Below are 12021 nucleotides of genomic sequence, written 5' to 3'. Positions count from 1 at the left end.
TCGACACCATTCTTAACCCAACCACCGGAGCAGCTTCTGACGCCCCGTCCACGGCCGCAGATCCACATCGTCGACATCATCCTTAACCCAACCACCGGAGCAGCTTCTGACGCCCCGTCCACGGCCGCAGATCTGCGTCGTCGACACCATCCTTAACCCAACCACCGGAGCAGCTTCACCTACACCCTCGTCCACGGCCACAGATCCGCTTCGCCCACACCGTAGTCCACCCTACCGGAGCCGCTCCACAAACACCCTACTCGATGGTTCTAGATCTCCTTACCGGACCCCGACAGCCAGCGCAGCCTCATCACCCTCAACGTTTCTAACCTGATTCCCACCGTCTGGAGAGATGCCAAGCACCCGCCACGGCCTAGGTACTTGTCACCTTTAAACCCGTCCAGCATCACATGCCCGATGTACTTCAAATATACTAACCGGTCGCTGTTACCTGTTATGCAGCTCGCAAAAACTACAAGGATGATGTTTCTTCTGGATCTAACAACTTGGCCAACCAAGATCCTGGACTGAGGCATTGCTATGATCTTGTAAGCGCATCTCTCTCTCTTGTATTGTTCTGTGCCTGCCAGTGTGCTTTGCTAGGATTTTCGACCAGTAATCCCTTTGTGCAGACAATGATTTCTACTACTGGCTGCTAAATTAGATATATAGATGTCATACATGATACTACCTCGTACATCCGTTCCTAAATATAAGTTTTTCTAGAGATTCCACTATAGGCTACATACGGAGCAAAATGAGTGAATCTACACTCGAAAATGCATCTATATACATCTGTATGTGGTCCATACTGGAATCTCTACAAAGACATATATTTAGGAACAGGGGCAGTACATTACACAAAATCGTGGGTGGCATGTAGGAATTCCAGTGCACTACATTAGGCTCCCTTAGAGTGCTTGCTAGTCCAGCATACAGAGTCATGGCTAGTTTATGGTACGCACACAATCGTTAATTGGTGGTTTAAATATGCGCAAGGGATATGCAATGTAGTATCATGTAGAGATGTCTGAAATTAGCCGTGTCAACTTGCAGATAGGGTTACACAATGAAAAAGTACAAGATGTATGTGGCAATTTCATGGAACATTGCAAAAAAAAGGAGAGGCAGCGGTGAGCCTATACAGTGTGCTATGGTACGTCACTCCTCCATTGCAATCATCGTGACATGTTATTTGTATGCCAGTTCTATTAGCCAAGTTTCTTAGGGACAATTATTACGAGTTATCCTAAGAAAATAAGCACCTGTGAATATAAGCTCCATGTAATAAGCCAACCAGTTCTTTTCATTGCGTTTTCAGCTTACCTTTGGTATGATCAGTGGAAAGTCTAGATTGCATTATATTTTTTTCATTTTGCTGCCCATATGGAAATTAATTTGACTTGCAAACATTACAAATTGAACCCAGTGCAGTAATTAATATGATAGGAAAACAGACCATCACTATTTGCTCAAAATGCAAATACAAAGATACCATCTACTTGGCACAATCTACTTTGGTCAATGTTTTCCATAGAGATCCCATTGCCTAATTTAAACGAAGAACACATGACCCACATTTAAATGAAGAACAATTATTTATTAAAATTCGATGGTCCAAGTGGTTGGTTATTATCGTATAGCAGCACCACCTGAAAGCATCATATAGCAGCAGCAGCAGCTCATAGCAACTCATCATACAGCAGCAGCAGTCTGCAATTCATCATATACCAGCAGCAGCTCATAGCAATTCATCATATAGCAGCAGCAGGAGCAGCTCATAGCAATTCATCATATAGCAGCAGGAGCAGCTTGTAGCAACTCATCATATAGCAGCAGCAGCTCATAGCAATTCATCATATAGCAGCAGCAGCTCATAGCAACTCATCATACAGCAGCAGCAGCTCATAGCAACTTATCATATAGCAGCAGCAGGAGCAGCTCATAGCAATGCATCATATAGCAGCAGCAGCAGAAGCAGCTCATAGCAATTCATCGTATAGTGGATCAGAATGAAAATTTGGCAAAAAATCAGAGGAGATCCTCACCTTGTTGGATGAGCTCATCCTTCAACAGCACCTCAAGGCCATGGCCTGGGAGGAGGGGAGGGGGGATAAGGTGCCTTCTGCCGCAGTGTGGCATCAACCGTAGTTGTGCAGCGCCCGCCGGAGTAGTGCGTTGGACGAACCACAGTGGAGCAGCTGCTGGAGACCATGAGAATGAGGGGCGGCGCCAGAGGGAGGAGCAGCCAGGGAGATTTGCCCCTACCCGCCGGCCATGTAGCCTAGCTGGACATAGCATCGTCGAGGACCAGGCCAGATGGGACCAGTGGCGACGGCTCGCTGGAGGAACCCTAGTGCTGTAGGCAGGGGATCGAGGTAGAGGGAAATGGGATAGGAGATGCAAGCGGGCAGGGCAATGAATGCTTGCGTGTTTGTTTTTACTTGAGGGTCAGGTGTGACACAGGCGTCAGCAGTTGCATTTTGAGTGTAATATAGGCAGACAACAGAGTCATTTCACTATTCCCCTTCCCTTCAATTTTTAGTGAGGTTCTACCCGAAACACCCCCCTCCAAAGCGAAATTAGTTAAGCCCAAGCCCATAACTCAAAAATGACTTCTTTACATCTTTTATGGCTTATTTTGACAATATGCCCTAAAAAGGCGGAATTGAACTGGCACTTAACCTGCAATTCAATTGTGCGTGCAATGATGAATCACTCCTGCCTGCTATCTGTACATTTAGGCATCATCATACATGGCATAACCTAATACATGTGCATTCCATTGTAGAATCTGGAATATGCAATGTTTATGTTAGTTCATACGTTTCACATGATGTTTAAATGCCCCTTAAATCTGGTCAGTCAAGTGATGGTCTTTGAGCCTCCTTCTTTGCTTCTTTTCTTGATATGTAAGATTTGCTCACACATTTGTTCAATTGCTTGTTTGCATCAGCCAGTCATACTAGGACTGTTTGCTTTGATTACTTGCTGTTCTTGACCTAACACTCTAACAGAGCTTGTCAATGATTTAAACACTAAGGGCTGCTGTAGTGGGGCCTTGTCTAACTCATAGGTGACATAAAGGTTTGGCTGTACACTACAGTAGGCTCTTCAAGAGTACCTGGAGATCCAGTTCGAAGGTATGCCTAGTTTTTACATAGTGCAGACATAGTAAATGCTCATTTCATTGTGTGCAAGTGTAAGAGATGCGGCATGTTTCATTATGTGGTGTTGTTTTGTTATAATCTCATCCTTTTGTGTTCACAGACTGGAAAGTATGCATATTTATCTTCCAAGGAGACGAGTAACTAGTTTGTGTCACCTTGCAGAGGGGGTGCAATGAAGATAAGATTGAGGATTTTCAAGTACAAGATGTTCGGAAGGAGCCTTGCAAGAGAAGTAGGAGCTGCGCTGAGCCTCTTCAACCTGCTAAGGTAAGTCACTGTATGCAACTCAACAGTTCAATTCCTTGTTTGTTTCAGGCATAGTTAATTTTCTCTTTTCAATTGCTTTATTTGTCCTCAGTTAATGAGATGCCCAAATAATCATGCCTGATGTTCGGTACTTGTATCACTATTAGTTGACATAATTAAAGGCCTTACCATTTAATTACTCTGCCGAAGTGTGCGTGAAGCTTTGAAGTCTATTAACCAACAATTGTTGCATGAGGCTCACAATCTAGTTTATACTACGCTAATGATTGCATAGTTTTGCCTGTTGTAGTATGTTTGTATGAAACCCTCTGCTGTTCATTATGCTCCCTAAGACTTTAATTGAGGCACAGAATGGCCAACTGCTTGCTTACTTATACGCAACGTGTTGTCTAAATTTGTAACTTGTCTGTGTTTTCGATTGGGCCCCAACATCAGGCTCCTCTGGTGAGCTAAGAGGGATTTCTGTATGCAGGCTGCACAGACTATCTTTTTTATAATTTTGAAAATATCACCTGCTTATGCTTCATGACGTGTAACATTTTTTTTAAAGTGACGTGTAACATTATTATTAGTCATGTTTTGCCATGTAGTACAAAATAGTGTCTTGTTCGCTTCACTGTTGTAACTATATTTTTGCCCTAGTCATGTGTACTTACAGAAACATTTCAGGATGAAGTGACATCAACACAAAGATCTGCGAGCAGTGCGGCATGGCCGTTACCAAATGATTATGGATTGGAATTGGAATGTGCTGATGTTCTCGAGCATCAACTAGAGGTGGCAAGACAACGTGTACATGATTGTCAACGTATAATCAACAAGTTGAGACTGGACATGCAGGTATTAAATGCAGGAGTCAAAAAAAATGAAACAAGACACTGAGATAACCATGAAGGAACTGGAGATTTTGCTGACTGAAATTTGTCCTATCTGAATCCGGCCAATCCTATTTTCTGAAGAGATTATAGTTCAAATGGAGTTAAGTTGATGCGCGTCCATGATGTATGAGTTGTATTTGCCCAGTGTATGTAATTTGCTATTTGTGTATGCTTTATTGTCACATGTGCCGAACCATAATGCCCAGTGGGTATAATCAGCTGTAATTTCTTTATTGTATAGTGTAGGATTATTCTACCTTTCTATGCCTTGATCTCTTTGTTGTATATTATTGAGTAGGATAATTCTTTGAATATGCTATATCGTTCAAACGGGGGCCAACTCGCCCGACCATGGCCCTTCACGGGCCGTCGGATCCATGGGCCTTCTACGTCTCGTAGGATCCATGGGCCTTGTACGTCTCGTAGGATCCATGGGCCTTCTACGTCTCATAGGATCCATGGGCCTTCTACGTCTCGTAGGGTCCATGGGCCGCCGACTCATTTATGGGTCTTGTACGGGCCTTTAATGGGCCATAGACGGGCCTTTAATGGAAATCATACGTTTTATGGGCTGACCATAACGGGCCATTAATAGGCCGTATTTGGTGATGCTATGAAAATGGCCCAACAGACTAACGGTCCACAAACGGGCCGACTGTAACGACGGGCTGAATTTGGCCCACAAGCAGAAAATGACAGTAACGGGCCGTAAGTAACCGAATGCTGCAAATGAGCCCAAGAATAAATGGGCCCTCAGAAGGCCGAAAGTTAGCTTGGGCTGGAAACGGCCCAACGGAATAACGGGCTGTTAATGAGTATAAAGTGATACACTGTTCATTACGGGCCAGTTTCACCACGAGCCGTTAATGGGTGTAAAGTAATACACTGTTCATTATGGGCCAGTTTCAGCACGGGCCGCTAATGGGCCAAGAGTTACAAAGGGCCTCATATGGGCCGAAAGACGTCATGGGCTATACATGGGCCAGAAGTGAAAACGGGCTGGAATCATATTGGATGGCCCAGATGACGCTACTGGGCCTAATTCGGATAGGGCGTAACGGGCCTTGGGTTAGCGGGCTGTAAATGGGCTATATGCCAACACACCGTTAACAGGCTTTCCATGGGCCGGCCCGCCAGCTTTTGACCAAGTCAAATGGGCCGGCCTTTTCACAGGAATGGGCCACTGTTGGGCCGTGCCACGTGTCGACGTATCATAGACGCCTTCTGTCCAGTGAGTGGATGACATCTGTCCCAACGATGAGCCGACACGTGTTTCCTCTAGCCAATGATGATTTTACACGTGGAAAATCCCCATTGGTCGGAGCTGTTAACGGGTTATCGGATCCAAAACCCGACCCGATAGCTTAACGGTGTTCCGTTACGGTGGACGCCACGTGTCGGTCACCCTTGACGAAAGCACTTCTGTGACGCGCGATTTATCGTCATGGAAGTGGACACTTCCGTGATGATAATTTTGGTAATGTCATGGAACACTTCTACGACAGCACAGGTATGACTATCTTGATTCTGTCATAAATTTGTCATGGATGTACATGCATGACAAAAAACGCGACCTACTGTGACAAACACGTATCATCACGGAAGTGTATTTTTTTGTAGTTATACACACCACCAATGTAGTTCCTCTGTTTTGCTTGTAACTAAGTACTTACAGAGCTATAACTTGCTGTCTTAATAGAACAGAGGAACTCCTCTGGAAGAGTATTGGCAGGCACAAGGTTCATGGACTTGCTAATTCTTTATTCTTAAAGTTAGCTTACCTTCTCAAATCGACTTTCTGAATGTTTATGTTGTGCATTTCCTATGGAATATATATGTTTTTCATCTTGGAAATCCATGATACTCTCTGTACCATAGAGTTGTTGTCGTATTTATGCATGATGAGTGCATCAGCATGAAGCAACAAGCTATGAAGGTACATGATGTCCCTGATATTTGTGTTACAAAACTGGAGTTTGCAAATATTTGACTAGAACTTTTTTGATATTTGGCAGCACAACCCATGGGAACAGACATCACTTCGCGATTAAATAATGGATGAGAAATGCCCTTGTTCATGTGCTATATGAAAGTTACATTGTTGTAGACTTTTGGTACAACTTGTACAACTAGTTGCCGCTGTGTTGCAGCTCGCGCCTCTTGTCCTGTTTCTTTTTTCTGTAACATGCACAAGACTGATGTTGGTTTTGTGAGCATGCTATATTGCCATACTGGACTGGGAGACCGACGAAGTGAAAGAGGGTGTCGGCTGCTTCCTGAATATTGTTGTCTACTTTCTCATCCTGTACAATGGTTTAGTTTCTTTTGATTGTAGCCTGGCTTCCTTTTGCTTGTTGTAAGCTGGCCCAGTTTGGAAATTCCACGACACTATGTGTACTATATTTCTATGTTTGATGAAGCTGGAAGCATTAGCACAAAGTGAGCACCTACTGACGGCACACGATGGACAGAAAGTAGACTCTCAGTTCAATCTTGCTGGTTGATACTCCCAGAATAGATTGGGAACGAATTCGTATCAATGGTACATTTTTCGTGAAACTGATTGGGAACGAATTCACGAAACCTATTCCAAAGATGCTACACTGCACGTGTTTCTGTTCCTGGCTGGGGCAGCACATTTTTGCAGCAACTTGATGCAACTGTGATTGCTATTCTATACCTACATGGGGTTCTTTTTGCAAAATATGAAGGGTGGGACGTCGGGATTCCATCCTGTCCCTACATTCTGCATCCAACGTTTTGGTTGTGCAGGGAGTACCTGGAGCACCAGATCCTTCGGAGCACAGGATATTTCCCCAATGCAAGGAGTCCAAAATCCATGTAGGCTACTAAACGCATCCTTAACATGCCTCGCTGCAATTGAGGGATTGGCTAATCTAGGTGTTCATAGAGCGATCCTGGAGTGGTATTCACAAGGTCTGGTCCAAGTGCTCAATGCAAGAGATTATTATCTTGGAGACTATGGTGTGCTCATGCGAGAACTGAGAAGCACCTGCATGGCCATGTTTGATGCCTACGAGTTTATGTTCCATCGTCGGTCATATAATTTTTTCCCATGCTCTAGCGCAATATGGGTACCATTCGGCTACGGCCTCTATGTCCCGGCTAGATAGTAGTCTAGACTTTGTATCACATTTAGTTGTCAGCGAGTCTGTTGAGCACTCTGGTTAATAGATTTTTGAGTTTTTATAGAACTCTTTCTGGATATAAGTTACAATCCCAATATGATTGGACAAATGTCTATGTCTTATAAACGGCATTTGTAAAGCTTTTTCAACAATTATTAGATTCCTTTTGAAGATCAAAGCGACTTAAGTAAGGAGTCTCCAACCTCTTTGCTTCAGTGTATTGTTTTTATCCTTTTAGTTGGAGTTGATGCAACATTAGACCGTTCCTAGAAATACTGAAAAACGCTACCTTTAAAGGAATGGAACCAAATCTCCGATCATCCTAGATGATTTGTAAACATTAGGGGAGATAGAAATTCTTTCAAAAGCCTACCAATATAATTGTTATCATTTACCATCTCATGGAAACCATTTTTGTTCCCCTAAGCCCTGTCATGAAGAAAAACATTAGCCCTAAAGGATTTGAACAAATCTCTCCTCATTCTAGAGATGATTCTTTTATTACATATATAAGTTATATTTAAACCATCTAGTCTAATTGTTCTGATTTGTCATGACATGGAAAGCATTTTTGTTTCACTTAGCTCTAATTGGTATTTTGGTGGTAGGTTCTACAAGAGCCAAATATCCTAAAAACATTTTCTCTTCCATTATGGTGTGAGGACCATCCCACAACCCTCCCATTGTTCTTGTCTCTAGAGGCAATGTGGCCACCCTCATTGTCTTACTAATGCGTCTCTGACTCGCCCACTAGACGTCTCCCCATGAGCACACATTGCCTTGATGCTAGGTCTTTGACCCAAATATGGTTGTTGTTGGCCCCACCCATCCCTCTGGTCATCTCAAGGGGGCACTAGTTCTTATCCGACTCTATCGCCCCCAATCCCAATGCGAACCCTAACCCTCTAACCTCGCCTCCATCAGCACCAACACTTTATGCTATTGACGTTACCACCTCATGCACACAACCACCATCTTTATTGTGAAGCCTAGAGTTAGGGAGATTCTTCAACTTGCTTGATAGAAATGAAGGGAGGTTTGGTCTGTCGAGGAGGGGGCATGACAAGGAGATGATGACACACATGTAGAATTATATACTTCAAGTGTGGTAGAACTAATATTTGATTGTGTTTGTGAGCAATGATATATGCAAGAATAGGATGTGAACTTCTGCGGTGGCATGCCTGCATATGTATTTCTTGAATGCAAATGTCGTACATGAATAGAATGGAAACGGATGAGGTATGTCATATTTGCATGTTGAGAGATATACCTATTCAGGTATATAGCATATTATAATTTTGGTGCCATAATGATATATATGCACCACATCATCTCCCTTTCATTCTAATTTTACATGGTACACATTGAGAGAGAGAGAGAGAGAGAGAGAGAGAGATAGGGGGGTTAAGACGAAGCAAAAATAAAATTTAAAAGCTGGCACATGGTCATGTTGTGTAGCATTACAGATGGTCATAAGTGAAGACCTTCCGCCCAAAAATATATCATGGTATAAAATTCTAGCAACCACAAGATACATTATTAACAATCCATGTATATATACGAGGATAATCGATCAAATATGTTTTCATTCTCTATCGAGGAATACACTATCTATCTCTCAAACACCTACTGTTAGCAAAAGACGATGCAAGAAGAGAACAATGGACCCCGGCCAAAAAAAAGAGAGAAGAATGCTACCTTCAGAATATGGGAGTAGGAGACATCCAAGAATGAATACTTAGTCTAATGAACCAAGATGTACAGGCCGCCCCCTTGCTCAGCATCACAACTTTCTTTGACTGCATCGTGAAGCATGCAGTCGTGCGCAGTGGAGATAGCATGTACTGTGATATCCGTCTCAATGTAATGGTAAGTTTGTTCTTCAGAGAGATGTTTTTTTTGTCTGTCAGCCACGAGGTTGACCGGACAGATGAGTAGCAAGACATTAGCAGTGGTTAGTAGAAATGCTAGCCTAAGGGCATCTTCAGTGATCAACCTTAAACCATCCGCACCCGTTCGGACAAATATCATGCTTGAGTATTGTGCATGCCACCATGCCAAAAATGATTTAGGTATACCCATATATAACATATTATGATGTTAGTTCCATAGTGATATATGCACCGGACAATAGCCCTTTCATTCTACTTTATATGACACATTACATGGTACATATTTAGAGATATGGAGAGACAGAGGGTTGAATGAGTCGGCACATTAGCAATATGGGGCAAAAATAAAATCTAAAGATGGCGCATGGTCTTGTTGTATAGCAGTGCGTATGGGCATAAATGAAGACCTTCTGTTCAAAAAGATCTCATGAAAAAAAAAATCCTAGCAACCACAAGATACATTATTAACAATTCATGTGTATATATAAGGATGACCAATCCAGTGTGTGTGTTTTCTCTGTCAAAGAGTTCGGTAGCTTTCTCTCGAGCACCTACCGTTAGCAAGAGACAATGCAAAAAGAGAGCAATGCACCCCCACAAAGAAAAAAAAGCTAGAGATCAGTGCTACCTTGAGAATATGGGGGTAGGAGACATCCAGGAAGGAATGCTTCGTCATATGGAGCGGTAATGTACACATGCAGTTGCTTGTTCGGCAACACAACGTTCTTTGACTGCAGCCTGGTTGTCGTGGTCTACCGAGGATGTTGCTCGCACTGATGTCGCTCTGTCTTGACTTCATGGTAATTTCCTTGTGGAGAAATTGCTGAGACGTGTGTTTTTTTTGTCCGTCTGCCACGGGTTAACCGGACAGATGAGTAGCAACACATTACAGTCGTCATTAAGGATGACTACCAATAATCTATCCTACACCTATAAAAGGATTACAAAGGGGCTACGTAACCTTCCTTCTCTAATTCTCACGTCCCCCTGATTTTCAATGGGTGGGCCCTGCCTCCCCTCTAATCCCAATCAAAAATTGCCAACTGTCTAACTACGTAAAGATTTCGTAACACCCTTCCTAGGTGTAGCATTGCCCGGATGACTGCATGGTAGTTTCATCACGCGAAACGTAGCATGCTTTTGCCCATGGTGCATGCCACTGTGCCACCCACGTGAGCATCAGTATTGAGTACTAGAAAAGTTTGGCACAAACATTGTACACATACGCCCATATGTCTGAAATTCGGCATGCCCACGATCACGCATGTCGCTGTGTATGCGGAAGATCTCGCACGACGTACGCATCCGCCACATCCGGCCGGCGACCCCGATCGACATCGCGCTGCCCCATTACCCAGGAAAGGATCATCAGTTCGCGCCAATAATAGAGCCAGCAGCGACCTGATCTCACGACGTGCATGCGGCGCGCGTCGGCTGCCCTCTTCCCCCTGCTCTCCGGCTCCCGTCGTCGCACTGCACATGCCCTCGTCAACGGGGGTTTCCTGCAGCCGCGCATGGAGGGCGCGCGGCCGGCGGCCCCGTCGCTTTCGCCGGATCGGTGGAAACGGCGACGGCCCGGCATGGCTCCGGCTCCCGCCCCACGTCCCGTGTAGACCGCGGAGGCTTAACTAGCCATGCAGGGCGTCGAATCTGGCTACCATGTGTCGTTGTTAGTCGTTGTCACCTGGGTAGTAGTAGTGAGTTAGCGGTACGTGCAGGCAGAGGCCTGCTGGCAGCGGCGGTCAGTGTGTTGGAACACTTGGCATGCAATTCCCGGATGCATCTGCCGCCGCATCAAGGCACATGGATCCATACTCAAGTTTTGACTTTGTTTTAGACAGATATAAGACGCAGAAGAAAGATATATTGAAAGGAACTAAAGCCGATCCAGATGATGCTCCATGAAATGTTCAAGCACTCCGTTTCGGGAAAAAAAACAAATGTTCAGCCACCAGCTGCGGATTATCTTCGGGTTATCTGGCCGAGCCGACTTAGTTATCAATAGTATGCTGCTTCCTATGCTGCTGGTAAAGTCTCTACGAGACAGAATCATACAGCATACTGGGGATAAGTTTGTTCATGATGATGATTGATGAGTGAAGACATTTGAAAAATATCATTTCCAGAAGATTTCCTAGCGAAAAACAACATTTTCAGGAACTTGTCTGTCAGTGGAAAAGTAGTATATCTTCTGAGCCGTCTGCCACACGAGCTTATAATTCTCTCTTCTTTTACCGACCATGCGCTTCGCTTTATTTATTTTTTCCCGCCCACCACACGTATACCTCGTGAAACAGAAAAGGCGCATGCACATTTTTATCCCACGGTCAGTTCCTTTCGATTTCGAGCATCTATCTGCATAAAGCTCACAAGCAGCCTGCAGCCCTGAACCCTGTGATTTTCACCAAGTTGCAGCATTAAAGGCAGTACGCATGATCGGCTTATCTACCTTAGTCGGCGGCCGCTGTAAGCAATAGTTCATCGTAGATTCGTAGGCGTACTTGATCTATTCCACTAGTTCAGTGGCGACAAACGTGATTGGAGATGCTATTACTAGGTCCGTTGTCGACCGATGCACACAGCCAGCAATAGCTCATCGTAGGGGTACTAGTTCTTGATTATACCGTTCCAAAAGGAAAAACGTTGGCGGACAAAACAAAAT

Source organism: Triticum aestivum, chromosome 7D, assembly GCF_018294505.1.
Source record: "Triticum aestivum cultivar Chinese Spring chromosome 7D, IWGSC CS RefSeq v2.1, whole genome shotgun sequence".
Taxonomy (NCBI): Eukaryota; Viridiplantae; Streptophyta; class Magnoliopsida; order Poales; family Poaceae; genus Triticum; species Triticum aestivum.
The sequence above is the reverse complement of the archived record's forward strand: the minus strand, read 5'-3'. Positions refer to the sequence as shown.